The sequence below is a fragment of the Tamandua tetradactyla genome, chromosome 6 (genome assembly GCF_023851605.1).
Source record: "Tamandua tetradactyla isolate mTamTet1 chromosome 6, mTamTet1.pri, whole genome shotgun sequence".
Taxonomy (NCBI): domain Eukaryota; kingdom Metazoa; phylum Chordata; class Mammalia; order Pilosa; family Myrmecophagidae; genus Tamandua; species Tamandua tetradactyla.
In genome coordinates, this window is record NC_135332.1 from 78,515,693 (window position 1) to 78,542,535 (window position 26,843).

General features: G+C 37.4%; 1 long non-coding RNA gene and 2 pseudogenes across 9 annotated transcripts in view; 1 reads left to right on the forward strand and 2 right to left on the reverse strand.

Moving 5' to 3' along the window:
- Positions 1–26,843, reverse strand: part of LOC143688446 (uncharacterized) — a 123,008-nt gene that overhangs the window by 62,905 nt on the left and 33,260 nt on the right. The gene's annotated exons all lie outside the window — the stretch shown is intronic.
- LOC143688440 (serine/threonine-protein kinase PLK2 pseudogene) lies at positions 4,450–8,323 on the reverse strand (annotated as a pseudogene).
- On the forward strand, positions 20,899–21,879 carry LOC143688445 (olfactory receptor 10AG1-like; annotated as a pseudogene).

Genomic DNA, 26,843 nt, shown 5'->3' on the forward strand with positions numbered 1-26,843 from the left:
TTAGCTGTGGGTTTTTCATATATTCCCTCTATCATTTTAAGGAAGTTCCCTTGTATTCCTATCTTTTGAAGTGTTTTCAACAGGAAAGGATGTTGAATCTTGTCAAATGCCTTCTCTGCATCAATTGAGATGATCATGTGATTTTTCTGCTTTGATTTGTTGATATGGTGTATTACAGTAATTGATTTTCTTATGTTGAACCATCCTTGCATACCTGGGATGAATCCTACTTGGTCATGATGTATATTCTTTAATGTGTTGTTGGATACGATTTGCTAGAATTTTATTGTGGATTTTTGCATCTATATTCATTAGAGAGATTGGCTTGTAGTTTTCTTTTTTTGTAATATCTTTGCATGGTTTTGGTATGAGGATGATGTTGGCTTCATAGAATGAATTAGGTAGTTTCCCTCCGCTTCGTTTTTTTGAAGAGTTTGAGGAGATTGGTACTAATTCTTTCTGGAATGTTTGATAGATTCACATGTGAAGCCGTCTGGTCCTGGACTTTTCTTTTTAGGAAGCTTTTGAATGACTGATTCAATTTCTTTACTTGTGATTGGTTTGTGAGGTCATCTATGTCTTCTTGAGTCAAAGTTGGTTGTTCATGTCTTTCCAGGAACCCGCCCATTTCATCTAAATTGTTGTATTTATTAGCGTAAAGTTGTTCATAGTATCCTGTTATTACTCCTTTATTTCTGTGAGGTCAGTAGTTATGTCTTCTCTTCCATTTCTGATCTTATTTATTTGCATCCTCTCTCTTCTTCTTTTGTCATCTTGCTAAGGGCCATCAATCTCATTTTCTCATAGAACCAACTTCTGGTCTTATTGATTTTTCTCTATTGTTTTCATGTTTTCAATTTCATTTATTTCTGCTCTAATCTTTGTTATTTCTTTCCTTTTGCTTGCTTTGGGGTTAGCTTGCTGTTCTTTCTCCAGTTCTTCCAAGTGGACAGTTAATTCCTGCATTTTTGCTTTTCTTCTTTTCTGATATAGGCATTTAGGGCAATAAATTTCCCTCTTAGCAGCACTGCCTTTGCTGCGTCCCATAAGTTTTGATATGTTGTGTTTTCATTTTCATTCGCCTCGAAGTATTTGCTAATTTCTCTTGCAATTTCTTCTTTGAGCCACTCGTTGTGTAAGAGTGTGTTGTTGAGCCTCCACGTATTTGTGAATTTTCTGACACTCTGCCTATTGTTGATTTCCAACTTCATTCCTTTATGATCCGAGAAAGTGTTTTGTATGATTTCAATCTTTTTAAATTTGTTAAGACTTGTTTTGTGACCCAGCATATGGTCTATCTTTGGAATGATCCATGAGCACTGAGAAAAGGTGTATCCTGCTGTTGTGGGATGTAATGTCTATAAATGTCTGTTAAGTCTAGCTCATTTATAGTAATATTCAATTCTCTATTTCTTTTTGATCCTCTGTCTAGATGTTCTGTCCATTGATGAGAGTGGTGAATTGAAGTCTCCAACTATTATGGTATATGAGTCTTTTCCCTTTTCAGTGTTTGCAGGTATTCCTCACGTATTTTGGGGCATTCTGGTTGGTGCATAAATATTTATGATTGTTATGTCTCTTGTTTAATTGTTCCTTTTATTAGTAGATAGAGCCTTTTGGTCTCTTTTAACTGTTTTACATTTGAAGTCTAATTTGTTGGATATTAGTATAGCCACTCCTGCTCTTTTCTGGTTGTTATTTGCATGAAATATCTTTTCCCAACCTTTCACTTTCAACCTATGTTTTCTTTGGGTCTAAGATGTGTTTCCTGTAACAGCATATAGAAGGATCCTGTTTTTTAATCCATTCTGCCATCTATGTCTTTTGATTGGAGATTCAGTCCATTAACATTTAGTGTTATTACTGTTTGGATAATATTTTCCTCTAACATTTTGCCTTTTGTATTATATATATCATATCTGATTTTCCTTCTTTCTACATCTTCTCCATACCTCTCTTCTGTCTTTTCGTATCTGACTCTAGTGCTCCCTTTAGTATTTCTTGCAGAGCTGGTCTCTTGGTCACAAATTCTCTCAGTGACTTTTTGTCTGAGAATGTTTTAATTTCTCCTCATTTTTGAAGGCTATTTTTGCTGGATATAGGAGTCTTGGTTGGCAGTTTTTCTCTTTTAGTAATTGAAATATATCATTCCACTGTCTTCTAGCTTCCATGGCTTCTGCTGAGAAATCTACACATAGTCTTATTGGGTTTCCCTTGTATGTGATGGATTGTTTTTCTCTTGCTGCTTTCAAGATCCTCTCTTTCTCTTTGACCTCTGACATTCTAACTAGTAAGTGTCTTGGAGAATGCCTATTTGGGACTAATCTCTTTGGGGTGCACTGCACTTCTTGGATCTGTAATTTTAGGTCTTTCATAAGAGTTGGGAAATTTTCAGTGGTAATTTCTTCCATTAGTTTTTCTCCTCCTTTTCCCTTCTCTTCTCCTTCTGGGACACCCACAACACGTATATTTGTGCGGTTCATATTGTCCTTGAGTTCCCTGATACCCTGTTCAATTTTTCCATTCTTTTACTGATAGTTTCTGTTTCTTTTGGAATTCAGATGTTCCATCCTCCAAATCACGAATTCTATCTTCTGTCTCTTTAAATCTATCATTGTAGGTATCCATTGTTTTTTCCATCTTTTCTACTTTATCCTTCACTTCCATAAGTTCTGTGATTTGTTTTTTCAGTTTTTCTATTTCTTCTTTTTGTTCAGCCCATGTCTTCTTCATGTCCTCCCTCAATTTATCGATTTCATTTTTGAAGAGGTTTTCCATTTCTGTTCGTATATTCAGCATTAGTTGTCTCAGCTCCTGTATCTCATTTGAACTATTGGTTTTTTCCTTTGACTGGGCCATATTCTCAGTCTTCTGAGCGTGGACCATTATCTTCTGCTGGCGTCTGGGCATTTAGTCAGATTTCCCTGGGTGTTGGACCCAACAAGATTGTAAGATTTTTCTGTGAAATCTCTGGGTTCTGTTTTTCTTATCCTGCCCAGTAGGTGGCGCTCATGGCACTCGTTTGTCTCACGTGTTTGGAAGGGATCCCCCCGGTCACTGTTCTCCGCGGCCTGGGGATTTCCGATCCAATTCTCTCAGTTGGTCCGGGGGGCCGCGCATGGTGGGGGCGTCAGCCGCCGCGGCTTGAGGGGACACTGTGGCTCCTTTATTAATTCCCCTATTGGTGTTTGGTTGGACCCAGTCCCTGCCACTGTCGGAAATTCCCTCCTCTCCCTGGGGGGGTGTCGGTTGCCGGCCGCTGAGGCCTGGGGAATTCGCCACCGGACCAGGAAGCCGCCTGCAGGGGGGGGTATCGGTCGCCGGCCGCCGCGGCCTGGGGAATTCGCCACCAGACCAGGAAGCCACCCGTGGGGGAGGGGCGTTGGTCGCCGGCCACCACAGCTTGGGTAGCCCTCTGATCCGAGACTCGTAGCTGGTCCAGGAAGCCACCCGCAAAAGAGGGGCGCTGGCCACCGCGGCTTGGGAAACTTGCCTCTCCGAGACTCTCAGCCAGCCCTGGAAGGAGGGAGGGAGGTGCTCCAGCTGCCGCTGCTCAGGAAATCACGTGCCGCTCGGGGATCTCACTGCAGCAGAGTCTCGCAGTCAGTCTAGCCAGTCCAGACTGGGGTACGCTGTGTGTCCATTCCCTGCTGTGGCCCCGGGAGCTGTTCTTCACTGTTTCTCTTCACCTAGTAGTTGCTCTGGAGGAGGAACTAAGACACACGTACCTTACTAAGCCGCCATCTTGGCCCCTTGTCCTATTTTGCCTTTGTTTTTGAAGGACAGTTTTATTGTATTTAGCATTTGTGTTTCACAATCATTTTTCTTTGTCAGTAACTTGAATATATTAGCCTACTGCATTCTGAACTTTTTCTCATGAGAAGTTAGTCATTATTTTTATTGTTGCTTTAAATACTTTTGTATTTGTCTTTGGCACTCAACAATTAAATATGCTGTGCTTATTTGTGATTCCTTGCTATGTATAGCTTCATGTTTTTTACAAAATATGGGAAATTTTTGGTGATTTTTTCCATCAAACATATTTTTTGTTCCTTTCTCCCAATTCCTTTTTTCTGGGGCTCTCAATGCATGCATTTTTAATACATTTACTTCAATAAGAATATTCCACTGGTTTCTGAGACTCAGATTATTTGTATTTTTTATCCTTACTTCTTTGTGTTCTTAAGATCAAATCATCATATGGATCTATCCTCAAGTTTGCAAATTATATCTCCTACCAACTCTAACCTGTTGTCAAGCATGAGTAGAGAAATTTTCATTTGTTATTGTATTTTTATTTCTGGAATTTGCCTGTTTTAAAATAATTTATATATATATTTCTTGATCTCTGTTTGATGACTTATTGTACTCATTCTTTCTTTTTTAGTAATAAATAAAAAGTTTATTAACAAGAAATGCACTTTTCCAGTCACAAATGTCTTCAAAAATTAACAATATATATATTGTTTGTATATTCATATATATGGCCATATTTCACACTTAAGTAGGCAACAGCTCCTACAATTACAGCCTTTACAAAACATGGAATCTTCCTCCCTTCTCCCTCCCCTTCAGGAAATACATTCATAGTTTCAAGTCTTTTGTCTGATATGCTCTCTACAGAGAAAAATTAAGAGTCAATGCACCTTTCTGCAAAATTTTCTGATGAACCTTTTAAAACAGGTATGTCCAGGAAAACTGCATTCTGGTTCACTCCTGGATAAATCCAAAGTCCAAGAATTGTATGCCTCATACTGGTCTGGTCTCACCCTGCCCAGCAGAAACAGAGGAATTATTTTCATACCACCACCTGTCCATCTTTCTCAATATTCTGTAGATCATTCTACTGGCTTCCTAGATCTCATAGTGGACAAGAGGAGTCTCATAGGGTCCATTCAAAAAATCTTCTAGTTACATCTCTTTAAAAGTATGTTCAGAGCATATTCCATTCGATTTTTAATTCTAATGAACAACCAGACATCAACAGAGTTGTCAGTCTGAACTTGGTAGATATTCTAACCTTATTGATGTAAGTGAGTAAGTATTCTTCATTTTGGGTACAAATGATAACTTTCATATGATCATGGGAGAAATTCACCAGAAAGGTGCCATCATTGAAGAGCATCACTAAGACCTTATCAGATTTTAGTCACTAAGGGAGGTAGAGCCAAAGTCTTCGAATACTGATAATACTAGGCAGATCTCCACCATCCATGAGATTCTCCTCCATGTAATAGAAAGGTCTTTTAGCACTGTCACTTGGCTAATAAATTGTTCAGGGGCACCTGTTATTGGGAAAACTGAGCAATGGCCAAGCTCTGCATAATAGTGAACAGTTTTTTTTTGTCTGGAAGGAGACCCACGTGAGCACTGTTTTTGAAAAGAACTCCAATAGCGTTGTCTGAGAGCTGGTACCCTAAGCTGTAATTTTTAGAGTAATTGAACCACTTGGTGATCCAATGAATTGATGTGCTCAGCTGTTCTTTGGGAATGCAATCAGCTTCTGGCATGTCTTCTAGATGTCCTTGAAGTGCTCTTTCCACTGTATCTGCAACACTTCCCATGGTACTGTCCTCAGGACATTCACTACTGCTGCTGTTGCTTCCAAGAGTCTTTCTGACTGCTATGTGGATAGCATCTCCAATCTGCTGCTTTTTTCTACTGCAGGTGTTCCAGATCTGGCAATTGTAGTGGTAGGTGACTGAAGCTCCTTATCTGTTTGCTGGGTTGCTGAGTTATTGAAGTCTTTTTCAAGTCATGCCTAAGCTTGTAAATTTCTTCATCTTCTTTAGCTACTCTATTATGTGTGTCAATAGATCTTGCTATGTCTTTTTTGCCACATACACAAAAAAGAGCAGCAGAAGCTTTCTAAAAGAAAGTCTTCATTGGGCTTGACAAGTGGAAATCTGGAACTGTATGACAAACAACTAGAAGAAATTCTTTCAGGAATGAAGACCTGCAAAAAACGTCATGTTGAATGATGTCATCCAAATTACGATGATCTTCTGGATTTTTGCACAATGTGCTAGCTATTAAGTGCTTTGCAGGAACCAACAATGAAGATGGCATTGTATACCTTGTTTCTCTCACACACCTGTAAGTTTCTTTCAGGTTTGTAGTTTCAAACAGTGTATACATTATAAGCAAAGGCCCAAATATCTGATTCACAGCTATGTCTTTGTTTGATTAGTACTTCTGGAGAGAGATAATTTGGGATACCACATACTGTTCTCCTTCTGTGTTCCAAGGGTTCCAGCCTTGCTTCCAAACCGAAGTCCCCAACTTTTAGTTCCACAGCTTCATTAATAAAATGTTTCCTAGTTGAGACCTCTGTGAAAGGTTTCTTGTTCATGGAGGTCCAGGTTTCCATTAGGAGAGGGAGGCTGGTACCCAAGAAAGTTTTCTTCTTCAGCTGGCCCAAATTTTGGAAAGCCTGTAATCATCCTTTCTTAAAATTCTAAACAAGGTTCACTTTGCTTTGGGAGTACTTAAGATAATGACTGTATATTCAAAGTCCAACAACTGACTTCACTCAGACACAGTTTCAATGGCCTCTGTGTGGTTTTTAATTGTTGTCATTGTTGTTTATCTAAATATATGTTGCTCTTTCTTGGTTTGTCACTTGCTTCAAAAATTTTAATAAAAAGTGAGTATTTTCTGTGATACATTGATGGAACTCTTGGTTTTATTTCTCTCTATAGTTGGTTATTTGCTATTTGTGTGCTTGTTTTGTGACTTGCACAGACTAATTCTGTGTAATATGTGGAGCCACTTCTATCTCTGCCAAGTTTTTATTTATTTATTATTTTTATTTTAAAGCCACTTACTTAAGATTACACTTGTATCAGCATAGTTTACTGATCAGCCAGTGGCTGGCCAGATGCACTTATAAGCCATGAAGCCTTAAGACTTAAACTCTTTGTGATGGATTAGTGTGTGACTTGGGGTAGGCACTCAATGTACATTTTCTGAATTTTGCATTCTTCATTCACAAAGTCACATTCAACCAAGGGCAATCAACATGCTGATACTCTCTGAAAAGAAAGTGAAAAAGGAATGGATAGACCTCAACGGATCAAGGCAAGCTTTATTAGAGAGCTTGAGAGGGATGACCCAAGGAGCAGTCAAGCCTAGAGGACTGACTGAAACAAGAGCCACACTAAGGGGAGGGAGTGTGGCATATTTATAGAACAGGGCTTGCCGAAATCAACAAAAGAACAATGTCCTTGTGGTTAAACATCTGTGGTTAAACTTTTGGTATGTTTCAGAAGTTTTTTGGAACAGACAGTTGGGGCTGTCTAGTTCGTCAGGGTGGGTGAAGTTCAATCATCCATGAAAGGTTCAGTCAGTTTCCACAGGTCAAGTTGGTTTCCTGTTTTTTCTCCCTGTTACCCTTTGAGTGTACATGCAGTCATGTGCATGTGCATAGTGTCTTGGGCACCAGGGGTAAAGGGATGTTATTAATCCACTAGTTAAGCTTTTCATTCCACAGAACTTGCCATTAAATTCCTGTCTGGTCTTTTCCATGCCCATATAGAGACTTTGAGCTGCTGCAATACAGGTATTTCCTTAGTATTTACCACTGAGAATGCTTTTACTTTTGACCATGTCCTTAGCCATAGTTTCTCATTCTCTGCCAAAAATAAGTGAGGCTTCTCCAATAGTGGTAACAGAGATGCCAGTCCTCATGACCGGTATGGTGATAGGTCTTCCTCTCCATGAAGCAGAGTGGGGCATGGGAGTATACTCTGGCTAAAAGGCAACTGATCTCCACTATTCTTATTGAGGTAGACTTTATTTTCATAAATAAGTAATTTGCAATTTGTTTGTGTGTCTTTGGTCAATTTCCTCATTTTTGGTTATTGTAGTTGATAATGTTGTCCAGTTTCATTATGTGCTGAAATGTTCACCCAGCCATTACAGAACTCTGAGCAATTGATATCTGACAGTGCTCCTGAAGCTTTTCAGTAAAGAAATTGAGGTAGATAGAATTACAGACTTCAGAAAAAACTATGCTCTTAATCTTAATCCTATTTCCATAGGTGTGAATCAGTTTGTAAATAACATCTTTTGAAGACGTTATTTTTAGTTAAAGTGTGGCCAACTGAATGAGAATGGGATTTTCCTACTACTATAGGCCTTATAAGGAAAACCCTATGGATGAGTCAGAGGCCATAAATCAGTGGAATTCGGAAAAGAAAAGAGGAGACATCTCCATGTGATTCAAGTCAAAGACAAAAGCCAAGGAAGCCCAAGGATTGCCAAAATCCAGAGCCAGAAGCCTACAGTTCTTGAGGAGAAAGATTATCTTCCTGATGCCTTGATTTTAAACTCACCCTAGCCTCAAAGCCAAGACACAATTCACATTCTTTAAGCCAATCCTTTGTGTGGTATTTTCATAGATGCCTGGAAATTAAGAGGAAAAGGATTGTACTTTTAAAAGTAGTACAGAACAATTGAACATCCATATGCAAAAGTTCAACCTAAACCTAAAATTTATACTTTATACAAATTAACTAAAATAGGTCATACATCTCAATACATAATGTGAAACTGTATACATTTAGAAGGAAAGATAGGAGAAATATTATTGAACTGGGTTAGGCAATAAACTCTTAGATATGCTATTATAAGCACAAATCCACAAAAGAAGATATTGATAAATTGGATTTATCAAAATTAAAATATTTTGCTCTGACAAATGCATGGTCAAGATAATGCAAATGCAAGAAATGGACTGGGTGTAGTAGTCACATCATACGTCCAACAGAATAAATATATGTAGAAAATATAAATAGCTTCCAAATGCTGCACTAGAAGAAACAGCCTAATGAAAAAAATGGAGAAAAGACTTGCATGGATGTTTTAGTAAAGGTGCTGTACAGAAGGCAAATAAATAATCACATGACCAAATGCTCAATATCATTACCTATTACTATAATGAGTTTTGAAAATAAAATGAAATCATGTTTTATAAGGTTTTTATTGACTAAAATTTTTGAATATAACAAAATAATGGAAAATAAAATTGGGGAATAATAATAGAACTACTGTGTGGTGATGAATTTGAAAGCATGATAATTGTTTCTAGCATATTTACTCATCTATCTATGCATTCACCTTTTTATATGTGTGGATTTACATCTAATTCCTTTAGATTCAAAATTTTCTCCTCTATTATATTTTGTGAATGCATATCCATGTATATGATTGGGTTAGCATGTTTTAGAAACAGTTCTATTGTTTTATAATCTCTAGAACAAGAGAAAAACCAATTAACCTAATGTAGATAGTTGACTCTGAGCTGGAAAGGGTGACTACTTGGAGTTTTAGGTTTTGAGCACTAAGGCATGTCCTGTGCAGGGAAACAATTGGGCAAATGCATACTAAGACAGCCAGAAAATCAGTAATGGTGGAAAACCATTTGTTTCTCTGATATCCATTATTTCCTTATATAATAATAGAGAAAGTCTTTTCTTGTCACATTATAGTAGAGCTAGAGTAGTTTTCTAGACTTCTACAGTTTTGTGTTTTTATTTTGGAGAAAAAGAAATTGTCCATTTATTTGAAAAATTAGGTTGTAGTGTTTTATTTCAAATCTTACAGCATCTGAAGCTCTATATCCATAAACATTTGCCTTGAAGCTAGTCAGAAGTCATTGTAATTTAGTTGGGTCAATTCAGATATACTTTATAAATAGAATTTTTCACTGAATTTAGTTGATAGAAGTTTCATTAGATTTTCTCTGAGCTTATTTTTCCTTATTTTCATATTATTTCAAGTTTGTGTTCTCACTGCTCTTCAGAAGACATTAGGTAGGGTAAAAGACTACTATTACTCTTGCATTCCTTTACTAGTTTCAAAGGATAAATACATGAAAGAAGTGAAAGCAGGAAGGAAATTTGAAAAAAAATAAAGAAAATATGCAGCACAATGAAACTTGATGACAATTCAGAGAAAGACACCTAAGAAAAGATGAAATACAGCATACAAATAAATCCCAGGCAAAAATGACACAAATATAGCTGAAAATATTAACTGAAAATGTTACCAGGGACAATATTTACAACTTCATCAATGTAAATATGTTCTTACCTCAGGCTTATATTCTACCAAAACCAAAGCTGTGGTAGTTAGGTTCAGGTGTCAATTTGACCAGGTGAAGATGCCTAGTTTTGTTGCTGTGGACCTGAGCCAATGGTATGTGAACCTCATCTATTGCTCATTACATCTGCAGTCTGCTAAGAGGCATGCCTGCTGTAATGAATGATGTTTGATTTAATTGGCTTGTGCTTAAATGAGAGACTCAACATAGCACAGCCCAAGCAGCTCAGCATACCTCATCTCAGCACTCTCAGCTCAGCCCAGGCTTTTGGAGATGCAGAAAGATACCACCCTGGGCAAAGTTGTTGGAATCCAGAGGCCTGGAAAGAAGGTCAGCAGAAATTACCCTATATCTCCCCATGTAAGAAAGAACCTCAGTTGGAAGTTAACTGCTTTTCCCCTGAAGAATTAATGAAATAAATCCCCTTTTATTAAAAACCAATCCTTCTCTGGTGTGTTGCATTCTGGCAGCTAGTAAACCAGAACAAAAGCCTTTATTTTCAAATAAAGTCATCTTAGTTTTTGAATTCTTTGTGTGGCAATCTCTACCCCTTCCATAACTTCTGTACACATTACCAAATATCTGATCATTTTTCCAATTTTGCATTAGAATGCACACTGGTTGCTAGGATGATACAAATTTGGTTATAATACATTTTAAACATCTTTTACTGTGTAACAACATATATACAAAGCAAAGAAAGAAAAAACAATAGTTTTCAAAGTATTTTTCAACAAGCAGTTAAGGGACAGATCCCAGAATTTGTCATGTGCTACCATACCATCATCTCAGTTTTTTCCTTCCAGCTGCCCCAAGAACATTGGAGGCTAGAAGGAGTAAATATCTTTTTATCATCACAATTGACTTTTTTTCTTTCCTGAGAAAAATAACATATATACAAAAAAGCAAGACATTTTAAATCACAGTACAACAATTAGTTGTAGGGCAGATTTCAGAGTTTAAAATGGGCTAAAATTCCACAATTTTAAGTTTTTACTTCTAGCTGCTTATGATACTTGTAGACTAAAAGATCAATGTAATGACTCAGCAATCATACTCATTTGCTAAAGCCTACCTTCTCTATATAACTCCACATTCAACTTTGGTCTTCCTTTCACTTTTTAGGGGTATATGTCTCTGTACATTCTAACTTTTTCATGTTGTAAAGGGCCATCAATAATATGGGGTAGGGGAAAGGACCGTAGGGCCCCGGGCCTCCTCTCAGGCCCCGTAGTTCCCCGTGTGTTAGCCGCAATGTCTGCTGGGACTTCAGTCCCGCCGGGTCAGAAAAATCAATCACGGTCGGCAGTGAAGTGTCAACTTTTGCCCTGAAATTACAGGATAGTACACTTGATGCACGGTGTATTTGAGCTGTTTCCAGCTTGGAGCTATCATGAATAAGGCTGCTATGAGCACTCCTGTTCAAGAGAAAAACAACAACAAAAAAGTAAGATGAAAGCTTTTAGATGTCAACTTCAAAATGTCAACTTCAAGGGGGTACACATTTTTTGGTGGTAGTTTTTTAAAAAAATATTTTTGGAAGATGGCGGCTTAGTAAGACGCGCGGGTCTTAGTTCCTCCTCCAGAAAAGCAACTAAAGAAACAGAAACAATACGAAACAGCTCCCGGAGTCACGACAGAGAACAAAAAGACAGCGTACCCCATTCTGGAACAGCTGAACGGGCAGGGAGAATCTGCTGCGGTGAGATACCCGAGGGGCGTGTGTTTTCCCGGCCGGGCGGCTGGCAACTGGGGTCCCCTCCACGCACGTGGCTCCCCGGTCTGACTGGGAACATTGGATAGCAGGGCCCTCCCGTCATGCTTGGCGTTTTGGGTCAGCTGGGCAATTTGGACTGGCACTCCCCCAAGCCGCGGAGGCCAGCGACCCCCGCCTCCACGCGCGGTTTCCCGGGCCAACTGCCGTGCAGACAGACGAGCGCCACGAGCGCCACCTACTGGGCAGGAAAAGAAAAACAGAGCCCAGAGATTTCACAGAAAAGCTTTCAACCAGCTGGGTCCCACACCCAGGGAAATCTGATCAAATGCCCAGACACCAGCAGAAAATAATGGATGACGCTCGGAAAATTGAAGATATGGCCCAGTCAAAGGAAAAAACCAATAGTTCAAATGAGATACAGGAGCTGAGACAACTAATGCTGAATATACGAACAGAAATGGAAAAACTCTTCAAAACCAAATCAATAAATTGAGGGAGGACATGAAGAAGACATGGGCTGAACAAAAAGAAGAAATAGAAAATCTGAAAAAACAAATCACAGAACTTATGGGAGTGAAGGACAAAGAAGAAAAAATGGAAAAAACAATGGATACTACAATGGTAGCTCTAAAGAGACAGAAGCTACAATTAGTGAACTGGGGATGGAACATCTGAATTCCAAAAAGAAACAGAAACTATAGGGAAAAGAATGGAAAAACTTGAGCAGGGGATCAGGGAACTGAATGACAATATGAAGCACACAAATATACGTGTTGTGGGTGTCCCAGAAGGAGAAGAGAAGGGAAAAGGAGGAGAAAAACTAATGGAAGAAATTATCACTGAAAATTTCCCAACTCTTATGAAAGACCTAAATTTGCAGATCCAAGAAGTGCAGCGCACCCCAAAGAGAATAGATCCAAACAGGCGTTCTCCAAGACACTTACTAGTTAGAATGTCAGAGGTCAAAGAGAAAGAGAGGATCTTGAAAGCAGCAAGAGAAAAACAATCTGTCACATACAAGGGAAACCCAATAAGACTATGTGTAGATTTCTCAGCAGAAACCATGGAAGCTAGAAGACAGTGGGATGATATATTTAAATTACTAAAAGAGAAAAACTGCCAACCAAGACTCCTATATCCAGCATAATTGTCCTTCAAAAATGAGGGAGAAATTAAAACATTTATAGACAAAAAGTCACAGAGAATTTGTGACCAAGAGACCAGCTCTGCAAGAAATACTAAAGGGAGCACTAGAGTCAGATACGAAAAGACAGAAGAGAGAGGTATGGAGTAAAGTGTAGAATGGTGGGGAATATATTTTTGTTTTAGCCATTCTAAAAGGTGTATAGTGCTGTATCATTGTGGATATTAACTTGCACTTCCTTAGTGATGAAGGATGTCCAGTGTGCTCATTTTCTTTTTTTTTTTTTGGATGCTTCCAAAATAACTTTATTGTTTTGTGTTTAGAGAGGTATAAAATCAAACTTCCTTCATTATATTTTGTTGCTGTGCTCTTTTTTTTTTTAATTTTTTTATTAATCAAAAAAAAGAAAAGAAATTAACACAACATTTAGAAATCATTCCATTCTACAAATGCACTCAGTAATTCTTAGTATGATCACATAGATGTATGATCATCATTTCTTAGTACATTTGCATCGATTTAGGAAAAGAACTAGCAAAACAGCAGAAAAAGATATAGAATGTTAATATAGAGAAGAGAATTAAAATAATAATACTAATAAATATATATATATATAAAAGGAAAAAGAAAAAAACAAAAACAAAATATACAAACACACAAACAAACAAACAAAAAACCATATTTCAGGTGCAGCTTCATTCAGTGTTCCAACCTAGTTACATTACACTTAGGTATTATTGTGCTGTCCATTTTTGAGTTTTTGTATCTAATCCTGTTGCACAGTCTGTATCCCTTCAGCTCCAATTACCCATTATCTTACCCTGTTTCTAACTCCTGCTGGTCTCTGTTACCAATGATATATTCCAAGCTGATTCTCGAATGTCGGTTCACATCAGTGGGACGATACAGTATTTGTCCTTTAGTTTTGGGCTAGACTCACTCAGCATAATGTTCTCTAGGTCCATCCATGTTATTACATGCTTCATAAGTTTAGTCTGTCTTAAAGCTGCATAATATTCCATCGTAGGTATACGCCACAGTTTGTTTAGCCACTCGTCTGTTGATGAACATTTTGGCTGTTTCCATCTCTTTGCAATTGTAGATAATGCTGCTATAAATACTGGTGTGCAAATGTCCATCTGTGTCTTTGCCCTTAAGTCCCTTTGAGTAGATACCTAGCAGTGGTATTGCTGGGTCGTAATCCATTCTGCCATTCTATGTCTTTTGATTGGGGAATTCAGTCCATTAACTTTTAGTGTTATTACTGTTTGGATAATATTTTCCTCTACCATTTTGGCTTTTGTATTATATATATCATATCTGATTTTCCTTCTTTCTACACTTTACTCCATACCTCTCTCTTCTGTCTTTTCGTATCTGACTCTAGTGCTCCCTTTAGTATTTCTTGCAGAGCTGGTCTCTTGGTCACAAATTCTCTCAGTGACTTTTTGTCTATAAATGTTTTAATTTCTCCTTCATTTTTGAAGGACAATTTTGCTGGATATAGGAGTCTTGGTTGGCAGTTTTTCTCTTTTAGTAATTTAAATATTCATCCCACTGTCTTCTAGCTTCCATGGTTTCTGCTGAGAAATCTACACATAGTCTTATTGGGTTTCCCTTGTATGTGACAGATTGTTTTTCTCTTGCTGCTTTCAAGATCCTCTCTTTCTCTTTGACCTCTGACATTCTAACTAGTAAGTGTCTTGGAGAACGCCTGTTTGGATCTATTCTCTTTGGGGTGCGCTGCACTTCTTGGATCTGCAAATTTAGGTCTTTCATAAGAGTTGGGAAATTTTCAGTGATAATTTCTTCCATTAGTTTTTCTCCTCCTTTTCCCTTCTCTTCTCCTTCTGGGACACCCACAACACGTATATTTGTGCGCTTCATATTGTCATTCAGTTCCCTGATCCCCTGCTCAAGTTTTTCCATTCTTTTCCCTATAGTTTCTGTTTCTTTTTGGAATTCAGATGTTCCATCCTCCAGTTCACTAATTGTAGCTTCTGTCTCTTTAGAGCTACCATTGTAGGTATCCATTGTTTTTTCCATTTTTTCTTCTTTGTCCTTCACTCCCATAAGTTCTGTGATTTGTTTTTTCAGATTTTCTATTTCTTCTTTTTGTTCAGCCCATGTCTTCTTCATGTCCTCCCTCAATTTATTGATTTGGTTTTGAAGAGTTTTTCCATTTCTGTTCGTATATTCAGCATTAGTTGTCTCAGCTCCTGTATCTCATTTGAACTATTGGTTTTTTCCTTTGACTGGGCCATATCTTCAATTTTCCGAGCGTCATCCATTATTTTCTGCTGGTGTCTGGGCATTTGATCAGATTTCCCTGGGTGTGGGACCCAGCTGGTTGAAAGCTTTTTCTGTGAAATCTCTGGGCTCTGTTTTTCTTTTCCTGCCCAGTAGGTGGCGCTCGTGGCGCTCGTCTGTCTGCACGGCAGTTGGCCCGGGAAACCGCGGGCCAACTTCTCTATATTAACATTCTATATCTTTTTCTGCTGTTTTGCTAGTTCTTTTCCTAAATTGATGCAAATGTACTAAGAAATGATGATCATACATCTATGTGATGATACTAAGAATTACTGAGTGCATTTGTAGAATGGAATGATTTCTAAATGTTGTGTTAATTTCTTTTCTTTTTTTTGATTAATAAAAAAATTAAAAAATAATAATAATAATAATATGGGGTAGGTAGAGGGAAACTAGCTAATTTCCTAGCGAGACTGGGCCCTCTAGGTTTCAGGACTTATCGGAGCCAGGGACCCACCTGGAGTTCGTAGATTTCTGGAAAGTTACCCTAGTGTATGAACCATTTGTAGAATCTTATATCATGCCCTAGGTGCCTTTTAGGATTGGTTGGAATGGTTTTGGTTAGGGTTTGACAAGTTATGAAAGATAGGAATAAGCATGCTTAAGAGTGACCTTCAGAGTACCCTCTCAACACTATTTGAAATCTCTCAGACACTGATATTTTATTTGTTAAAATTTTCCCCCTTTTTGGTCAGGATGTCATAATTGATCCCATAATTCCAAGGCCAGACTCATCCCAGGAGTCAACTCCCTTGCTACCACAGAGACTTTCACCTCAGCATGTCACGTCCCATGTAGGTGGGAGGGCAATGATTTCACTTACAGACTTAGGCTTAGACACAGTGAGGCCAAATTTGAGCAACTAGAGGTCCTCCAGAAGTAATGTTTATGCATAACAATAGGTAGGCTAAGCTTATCCACTACATACATAAGCTTCACTAGAGCAAGCCTCAAGATCAAGGGCTTGACTTATTGATAATGTTTGACATAGTATCTGGGGATTCCCTGGTGGTAAAGTTTAATAGTTTCATATTTTTCCCCCATCTCTCAAAAGACTTCGCCAATACTTTCTGATTATCTGCTTAATATACTCTAGGATGTATCCATATATTAGATTAGGTTATATAGGATTAAAGGACCTCTTTCTTATTCTAGGCCCCCAGTGTTTCAGTTGTACAAACGAGCTAAACAGTAGGTTGAGTTAAATTATGTGCTATAGAAAATTTAGGTTCTGGACCAAACAAACCATTCAAAGAGTAGGAGACATTGTAAAATATAGACAATGTCTTCCTTACCCCTATTAACATGCAATTTTCAAGATTCAAATTCTTGGGGAAGAATTTCCAACTGATTAATCCTTCAACACTCAACTCAGAGAGAAAATATGTCCTTCAGATAAAATCCTGCCACAGGTTTCCACATTTAAATTTTATGATGAAGAGATGGTTCTAAGATTTAAACATGGAAAGTACATGGATAAACTTGGTGTGGAGGTGGACAGACACTCCCCTACATGCTAATGTTCATTGTGCTTTTACAAGAGGCACCTGTGGTAGCCTGTGAATCCCCATGTTGTTTGAAAATGGAACTGTTTAGAATCATAATAACTGTGCTAAATGGTTCAATGGATGAAATCAACATATTCTAATATTTTATCTGCAAATTTAAAATGTACTATAATTTTCTCAATTGTTTATCCCTGAAAAATGGCTGAGGGTATTGGGAGTTCATGACCTAGCAAATTACACTAAGACATACCTGTGGCTTAAAATGGGTCTATTTCCTTTATCAAATTCTTTTACATTGAGGACCATCTTCAATTGAAGTGAAATCCCTTTTTTTGTTTGCTGTATGGTGGGGTCACATTCCATTATTTTTCCATGTGCCTATCCTGTAAGTGCAGCACCATTTGTTGAATTTTTGTTTTCATTTGTTTTGCTTGCTTGTTTGTTTTTAGGGAAGTGAATGGACTGGGAATTGAACCTGGGTCTCCTGCATGGCAGGTGAGAATTCTACCATTGAACTTCCTTTGCACCCCCTGAAATCACTTTTATTCTTACAAATATTGGACATAGAAATTCAACTGCCCATATAATAAAGGGTAGGGATTTTTAAAATGTGGCCTATAAGTTTTCCTCTAATCATACTCTGCTAAACATACTTCTAATTTTTCCAGGCCTTATAAGGTATGTCTGGAACAATACATTCACAAAACTACTCTTCAATATGGAATTGAATCTCTATTGCCAAGTTTCAAATGAAACACAGTTGAAGTTAGGATCAAGGAAGATAGAGAAAATATAGTACGGGATGCATGGCCAGATAAATTTTTGATTGTTCCAAACTCCTTGAGTAGCAGTCTTAAAGGTATATTTCAGTTAGAAATTAGCCTGGGAAAAGAGCTGATCCCCAGGGCAGAGAAACTTTTGTGCTTAAAGAGCACTGTTACTTGTTGCAGCAGACTATATTTTAGAAGAAGACAGTATCTGCTTCAGTAAAGAAATTATCAACACCTTTAAAAGAACACTATTTTCCTTACTTTAACTTTGCCTTTTACCTCAGTCAATAAAGGTAGGCATGAAATGTCCTTCAATAAAAACAGGTAAGCCTGAACTATTTCTGTCTAATACTAAATTTATTTTTGCCTGCCTCTGTAGATTTTAAGCATCAGCAAAGTATACTGAATTCCAGAAAATGAAAAATTACATAATTAAAAAATTTCAGATACTGTTTTAAATAGCTTTTGTAATTTTCTGATTTTCATGATTTTAAGATCAAAAAGAATAAAATGAGAAGGATTTTGTAACATAATGAACCAATATAGCTAAGATTATTATCTTTGCCATCATCATCATAAGGGCTAACATCTATAAAGTGATTACATATGTTAAGCATGGATTTAAGTGTTTTGCATTCATTCAATAGAGGAATGTATCTCATTAAAACAAATTATACCTAACAAGCATGGAACTATTATGCATAATTGAATTGGGCATACATATTAATGATATCAAAGAAAATCCTGATATGTTAAGAGTTAGGTACTGTAATAAATGAACTCGATAATGTTAGGGAAGTATAACCTTTTTCATTTTTATCATTAGAGAACTCTTTTCAAGGAAAAAATGTCTTCTCAATTGCATTTGCCAGCTTGTGAACTTACCAATTTGAATTTTATTTTGTGCCTTAAATATGATTTTATACACTCACTTTGAATATAAGCAACATATACATTGCCATAATAGCCAAAAACACAAACCCTACATCGGAGAAAATCATCCTTTCACTGCAGTGACCAGAAAAATAAACATGAAGTATTTGAAAAAACATAGGTGTCAGCATGGGGCTGAATTATTTAGTCTTTTTCTTTCTAACTTGCATAAGCAGAAGTTTTGAACAGTTTGCAGAACTCACTGAAAAGAGTTCCAAGTTTTGAGAACCTTTTTTTGTGACAGGATTGTGTTTAAAAGTTGAACACAATTTGGATAAAATTAGGATAATTGTATTTCTTACCTTACAAATCTTTACATCAAAAATCTCATTTTATATCCACACAATTGTTCCCTTTTGTAGATAAAAATTGGGGCAATAAAAGGACTTGAATAGATTATTGTTTGCTCTTGAATAATTGAATAAAAGTTGTGTTGTTGTGGCCTTTACTTTTTAATTGCTTTTTGCACCTAGTTTCAGTTAAATTTTCAAGGGCATTCCCATTGGAAAGTGGGAAATATGTAGAGAGGGATTCTAAGCAAGAGAGAATAGAAAATAGCAAAGGGGAAAGAAAGTCTTCAGGTAGTGGTTATATCATAAAAGTGGGGTGCATGATGCAAGCTGGTCATAAGATGAGGAGGTTCATTCAACAAACATTCTTTATCTTCTATATATTAGGCTTTAGATTGAATTACATAAGGATAAAACATAGTTCCAAGTTTGTAGGATGGTGTCTTCAAGAAAAGATTGGCTTGTGTAGTCTTATGCTCTTGAAATCATATTTTAGAAATGTTATCTATTTGCTAGTATTTTCTGACCATCTTTGAGGTTGAGATATACTAACTTTAGTGTTCCTTACAATCAAATCTTCATTTGGAGAGAATATATAATGACTCCAGAAAGCATAAATTTCTTCAGTACTTTAGTACTTACTCCAAAATATTTTACATAGTAAAGGAAATTATTATTGGCTTTTATTTAGCCAAATAACAGAAAATTCTCAGGATGCCAACTTTTTCTGCAGACTGTTGCTACTGAAAGTATGCATCTACTGTTTTCAAAACTGAGCTCTTGGCCAGCATCAGTGATTAATGTCCTCAGCCCAGCATCATAGGAATGTATCCTGTTTAGTGACACCATACCCTTCACAAGAGTTAACACTTAATATAGGAGTAACATACCATCTCCTGAAAACGGTGAGGTAGTGGGCTTCTTCTGTGATGGTGAAAGAATGGAGTATAATACCTATATATACACAGCACACATACACGCAATTAATACATGCTTTATTCTGTTAAGGGAGGGTGGTTAAGATTTGGGTTGGAGTCCATTCTTAAATTGGGAATTATTCCAGAAAAGCCACCAATTTGACCCCATCATAATTTTTCCAAGAAGTTATAAATCTAGTTTTATGGAACAAATATAATATCTGTTGCATAGAAAGATATATATAAATACTGTCAGAAGCTTATATTCTAGATGGAGAAATAAGATAATGCACTGTAAAGATTATCACACATCCACGCACTCATGTTTTACACACATTCACTTGTGTGCAAGAAAGAGAATGAATTGCACAGATGAGGTCAGCAGAAAAATAGTTATTAATGAGGCTGTGGATGCTTTGTGGAAATCTGATAAATTAATTGTAGTTCAATATCTGATTAAAATTACTTGCTTGAGCATAGATGCTAAATGAACCTAATTCTGACCTCTGGAGATTTCTTGTCCAGGAAGACAATCTTAGGTTCCCTTTTCCTTCCTATGCAAAATCTAAATAAAATGTATGTCTTTTGACTTGGCATACCATCCAAACACAATATAAATAAAATACAAGCACAATTTAAAAGGCTAAATTGTATATCATAACATTTGGTGGCACAGTCATTATTGTTTTTAAAATAAGATAGGCTAGGTATGCAAATGCTAAAGACTTTAGAGATACTACAGGAAAGTCATCATATTTACATTGATTATATGCATATGATTCATCAAGAACATTTTTATGTGGTTTAAAAATTTTACTACTTTAATAAAATTACTTTAATTGATAACAACAGAATATGTAATTGAGAGGAGAAAAACATGCCAGCTGAAAGAAAGTAATAATTGCTACAAATGAACATACAGTCAGATTGTGACATTTTAAGTCTTAAGACAGATAGCAAATTTAAAATCACCTATGCCATCACCATAAAAAAGGAAATAAAATAGCTCAACAGATTTCTTTTTGGCATGGGCAGGCACAGGGAATCAACAGATTTTTTAAAGGAGTAATTTTCTTATGGCCATGTAGAGCCACTGGCATTTACTTTTTTTCATATATGGTGTTGGAAAAATTGGAGGACATAAAATATTCAGATTATACATGAGAAGGCAAAAAACAAGAAAAGTAAAGTAATTTTACTTCTGAATAAATCATTCCTAGAGATGAAACATGAAGAGAAGAAAGAAGAAGGCAATGTTTCCACAGGGATGCAATTTGTACTCCTGGTATTTTCTGACCTTCCAAATCTCCAAGGGTTTCTCTTTGGTGTGTTCTCCATTGTTTACATCATTATTTTACTTGGAAATAGCCTCATAATAATAATCACCAGGCTTGACCCTGCACTACAGAAACCCATATGTTTTTTCCTAGGGAATTTTTCCTTTTTGGAAATCTGTTATGTGTCTCTCACTCTACCCAGGATTCTGGTGAGCCTTTGGACTCAGGATAGAAATATTTCTAGGCTAAACTGTGCCACTCAAATGTGCTTCCTCCTTATGCTGGGAATCACAGAATGTGATGCTGGGAATCACAGAATGTCCTCCTGGCTGTGATGTCCTATGATCACTATGTGGCCATCTGTAACCCTCTCACTACCCTCAAGTCATGAACCAAAGGTGTGTGTCCAGCTGGCAGTTGGTTCCTGGGTCAGTGCTATCCCTTTCCACATAGGGCAAACATGTCAGATTTTCTCTCTGGACTTCTGTGATTCTAATCAGATTAACCATTTCTTCTGTGACATTCTGCCAATTCTCAGGCTGGCCTGTGGGGACACTTATGCACATGAGATACCTGTCTATTTAGTAGCTATGTTTTTTATTAAAGTCCCTTTTATGTTGACACTTGCCTCCTACAGCAAAATCATTTCCACCACTCTGAGGTTGCCAACAGCCCAAGGTCGGACCAAAGCCTTCTCCACATGTTCTTCCCACCTGGTGGTTGTTATTTTATTCTTTGGATCTGCCACCATCACTTATCTAAGGCCCAAATCCAAACATTCTGTAGGAACTGATAAACTCCTCTCTCTTTTCTATACCATTGTGACTCCTATTTTCAATCCCATGATATACACCCCTAGGAACAAGGATGTTATAGCAGCATTAAGAAAATTATTATGTAAAAAATAGGGTGATAAGCTTAATTGTTCTTGTTTTAAATGACTGTCAAACATGGTTATCCAAGAAACATTTGAATCTCTGTGCTACCCATTTGGCAATAAAATAGCTTTTGCCTTATGATGTAATTTTAGATATGTATCTTGAAATGTACTGTGCTTAAATATATACTAGGCAAAGTAATTTACTTTCAATGTTACATGCCTATAAAAAAATATTATCAACTGTATAAAATAATAATTTGCTTGATATTTTTCCATTCAAGTCTATGAACAGAGTCCAAATTTTTAAGATATTTTGGAAAATATGTAAGATTAAGTTGCTCAAATAACTGCTTGAAACTTTGTACTTGTATTTGCTAGCATTCTTCTCTGACTATACAGCACAGAATTTCCAGTAAGTAAATAAGGAATACTGTTGAGTGAATGATTAAATGATTTAATGGATAAATAAATACAAGTTGGAATATTACTATGTCCTACTTTAAACTATTGCCAAAATCTAAAAATCTTAAAATATTGGTAAAAAAAAAACAGTAGTGTATTTATTTAATCTAATTTGCTCCTATGTAAAATTACTCAAGCCATTTTTCCAAAGAATGCTTACATGGATTTAGCCCTCTCATTTGTGTGTTTTATAATACATATATTAGCTCTCTCATTTTGTGTCCTAAAATACACACACACATATATAATACATATATATTGTATAATATAATATACATATATTTTTATAATGCATAAGTACTGTATAATGCATACATATAATACATATATTGTTGGCTTGAGAAATTTTTCTCAAGTATGAGAAGAAATATATATTGATTTAACAAGATAGATTTTTATTTATCTCCTTTTCAAAGGGATTGAAGGATGAGATTTAAAGGGTGATTTCTGGTATCATCAGGGAACCATGTTCTAAATTCCTGCTCTTCTATGCCTGAATATATCATCCATAATTGAGTCATGTTCTTGTCATTTCATTGGAGCCTCCAGGCAGAAGGAAAGAGAAAGGGCTCATATTCTTTTAGTTATTTTTATAACTGAAATCATTGCAGATTCACCTGTATTTGAGAGAGTATCTTTATGTATTTTCCCATTTTCTAATACCTTTTTTCTTCATTCACTGTTGGGAATTTAGAGTTCTTTACATAATCCAGAGACTACTCTTTCATTGTATTTGTGGCTTGCAAATATTTCTCCAAGTCTGTAGCTCATTTTTCATCCTCTTCCAGAAAGCAAAATATTTCATTTTTATGAGGTTCATGTGGTAGTTTGAAGCTGCAATGTATCCTAGAAAGGCCATGCTCCTTTTATCCATTCCTGTGGGTGTAGACCTAATGTGGATTACATGATGGATTCTGTTATTTCAATTGAAATTTTCCTGCCTCATTGAGATCAGGTCTTAAACTTATAGCTTACTCCTTTATAAGAGGATGGAACACATGCAGAAATTAAAAACAGGAAGTTGAGAGAAGCTCACAGAGAAAAGTGCAGAGCTCAAAGAAGTTGAGAGAAAATGATTCACCCACAGAATCTGGAAGAGGAAGCCACTGAGAGAGATGCTGAACCTTTGACCCTAGGTGCAAAGGACCAGGAGATGCCAATACTTTGCCATCCGCTGTGACATAGGTGACCCAAATGCTGGCAGGCTTTCTTCAGACAAGGTATCATCCTGTTAATTCCTTAATTTGGACATTTTCAAGGCCTTAGAAATGTAAAATTTGTAATCTAATAATTCCCCATTGTTAAATCTAACCCATTTCTAGTATATTGTACTTCAGCAGCTTTGGCAAACCAAAACAGTACAATATATGGAATTTTCCTTTTAAGAATTTTGCTTTTGGTGTCAAATTTAAGTAGAGTTCCCATAATCCTGGACCATGAATATTTTTTCCTATTGTTTGCTAAAAGAATGCATAATTTGCATTTTCTGTTTAAGACTGTGGTGAATTTTGAATGAATTTTTGTAAAAGTCACGAGATTTAGTTTGATATTGATCTTTTTCCTCTGGATGCCCAGCTTCTCCAGCATTATCTATTGAAAAAGGTATCCTTCATCTAACAAATTTATTTTTCACCTTTGTCAAAATAAATTGAAGCTTTCTTCTCTAGGACACATGTCATTCTCCAAGACAAGTGACATGTTAGGTCAAAAAACAAATGTTGGAAGATGGCGGCTTAGTAAGATGTGCGGGTCTTAGTTCCTCCTCCAGAACAGCTACTAAAGAAATAGGAACAGTACAGAACAGCTCCCAGAGCCACGACAGAGAACAGAAACACAGCGTACCCCATTCTGGAATGGCTGAATCGGCTAAGAGAATCTGCTGCGGTGAGGTCCCTGAGAGGCGTGTGCTTCTCCGGGCCATGGCGGCTGGCAGCCAGAGCCCCTCTCTCCCTCCTTCTCAGGCCAGCTGGGAGCTTTGGATCGGCACGCCCCCAAGCCGCGGTAGCCGGGGCCCCCCCATGCACGGCTTCCCGGGCCGGCTGGGAGATTTGGATTGGAGGTCCCCCAAGTCGTGGAGGCCGGTGACCGGAGCCCCTTCCACACACGTGGCTTCCCAGGCCAGCTGGGAACTTTGGATCGGCACCCCCCAAAACCGCGGCAGCAGGCGACCCCCTCCCACGTGCGGCTTCCCGGGCCGGCTAGGAAATTTGGATCGGCATTCCCCCAAGCCACAGCAACCGGTGGCCCCCACCACGCACGGCTTCCCAGGCCAGCTGGGAGATTTGGATCGGCACTCCCCCAAGCTGCGGCAGCCAGCACCTCCCCCACGTGTGGCTTCCTGGGCTGGCTGGGAGCTTTGGATCGGCAGTCCCCCAAGCCGCGGCAGCCAGCACCCCCCCCAAGCACGGCCTCCCGGGCCAGCTGGGAGATTTGGATTGGCATTGGTCACCAAGCCGTGTCAGCTGGTGACCCTCCCCCACAGCGAGAGTCTTCCAAAGTTAAAGGAGCCACATCACCTTTTACTGGTGGGACCTGCAGACAGACGAGCACCACATACTGGGCAGGATAAGAAAAACAGAGCCCAGAGACTTCACAGGAAAGCCTTTCAACCTGCTGGGTCCCACACCCAGGGAAATCTGATTAAATGCCCAGACACCAGCAAAAAATAACGGATCACACCAGGAAAATTGAAGATATGGCCCAGTCAAAGGAACAAATCAATAGCTCAAATGAGATACAGGAGCTGAGACAACTAATTCTGAATATACGAACAGAAATGGAAAACTTCTTCAAAAACCAAATCAATAAATTGAAGGAGGACATGAAGAAGGCATGGGATGAACAAAAAGAAGAAATGGAAAGTCTGAAAAAACAAATCACAGAATTTATGGGATTGAAGGACAAAGTAGAAAAGATGGAATAAACAATGGAAACCTACAATGGTAGATTTAAAGAGACAGAGGCCAGAATTAGTGAACTGGAGGATGGAACATCTGAATTCCAAAAAGAAACAGAAACTATAGGGAAAAGAATGGAAAAATTTGAGCAGGGGATCAGGGAATTGAATGACAATATGAAGCGCACAAATATACATGTTGTGGGTGTCCCAGAAGGAGAAGAGAAGGGAAAAGGAGGAGAAAAACTAATGGAAGAAATTATCACTGAAAATTTCCCAACTCTTATGAAAGACCTAAAATTACAGATCCAAGAAGTGCAGCACACCCCAAAGGGAATAGACCCAAATAGGCATTCTCCAAGACACTTACTAGTTAGAATGTCAGAGGTCAAAGAGAAAGAGAGGATCTTGAAAACAGCAAGAGAAAAACAATCCATCACATACAAGGGAAACCCAATAAGACTATATGTAGATTTCTCAGCAGAAACCATGGAAGCTAGAAGACAGTGGGATGATATATTTAAATTACTGAAAGAGAAAAACTGCCAAACAAGACTTCTATATCCAGCAAAACTGTCCTTCAAAAATGAGGGAGAAATCAAAACATTTTCAGACAAAAAGTCACTGAGAGAATTTTTGACCAAGAGACCAGCTCTGCAAGAAATACTAAAGGGAGCACTAGAGTCAGATATGAAAAGACAGAAGAGAGAGGTATGGAGAAGAGTGTAGAAAAAAGGAAAATCAGATATGATATATATAATACAAAAGGCAAAATGTTAGAGGAAAATATTATCCAAACAGTAATAACACTAAATGTTAATGGACTGAATTCCCCAATCAAAAGACATAGATTGGCAGAATGGATTAAAAAACAGGATCCTTCTATATGCTGTCTACAGGAAACACATCTTAGACCCAAAGATAAACATAGGTTGAAAGTGAAAGGTTGGGAAAAGATATTTCATGCAAATAACAACTAGAAAAGAGCAGGTAGCTATACTAATATCCAAAAAATTAGACTTCAAATGTAAAACAGCTAAAAGAGACAAAGAAGGATACTATCTACTAATAAAAGGAACAATTAAACAAGAAGACATAACAATCATAAATATTTATGCACCGAACCAGAATGCCCCAAAATACGAGAGGAATACACTGCAATCACTGAAAAGGGAAATAGACACATCTACCATAATAGTTGGAGACTTCAATTCACCACTCTCATCAATGGACAGAACATCTAGACAGAGGATCAGTAAAGAAATAGAGAATTTGAATATTACTATAAATGAGCTAGACTTAACAGACATTTATAGGACATTACATCCCACAACAGCGGGATACACCTTTTTCTCAAGTGCTCATGGATCATTCTCAAAGATAGACCATATGCTGGGTCACAAAGCAAGTCTTAACAAATTTAAAAAGATTGAAATCATACACAACACTTTCTCAGATGATAAAGGAAAGAAGTTGGAAATCAATAATAGGCTGAGTGCCAGAAAATTCACAAATACGTGGAGGCTCAACAACACACTCTTAAACAACGAGTGGGTCAAGGAAGAAATTACAAGAGAAATTAGTAAATATCTCGAGGTGAATGAAAATGAAAACACAACATATCAAAACCTATG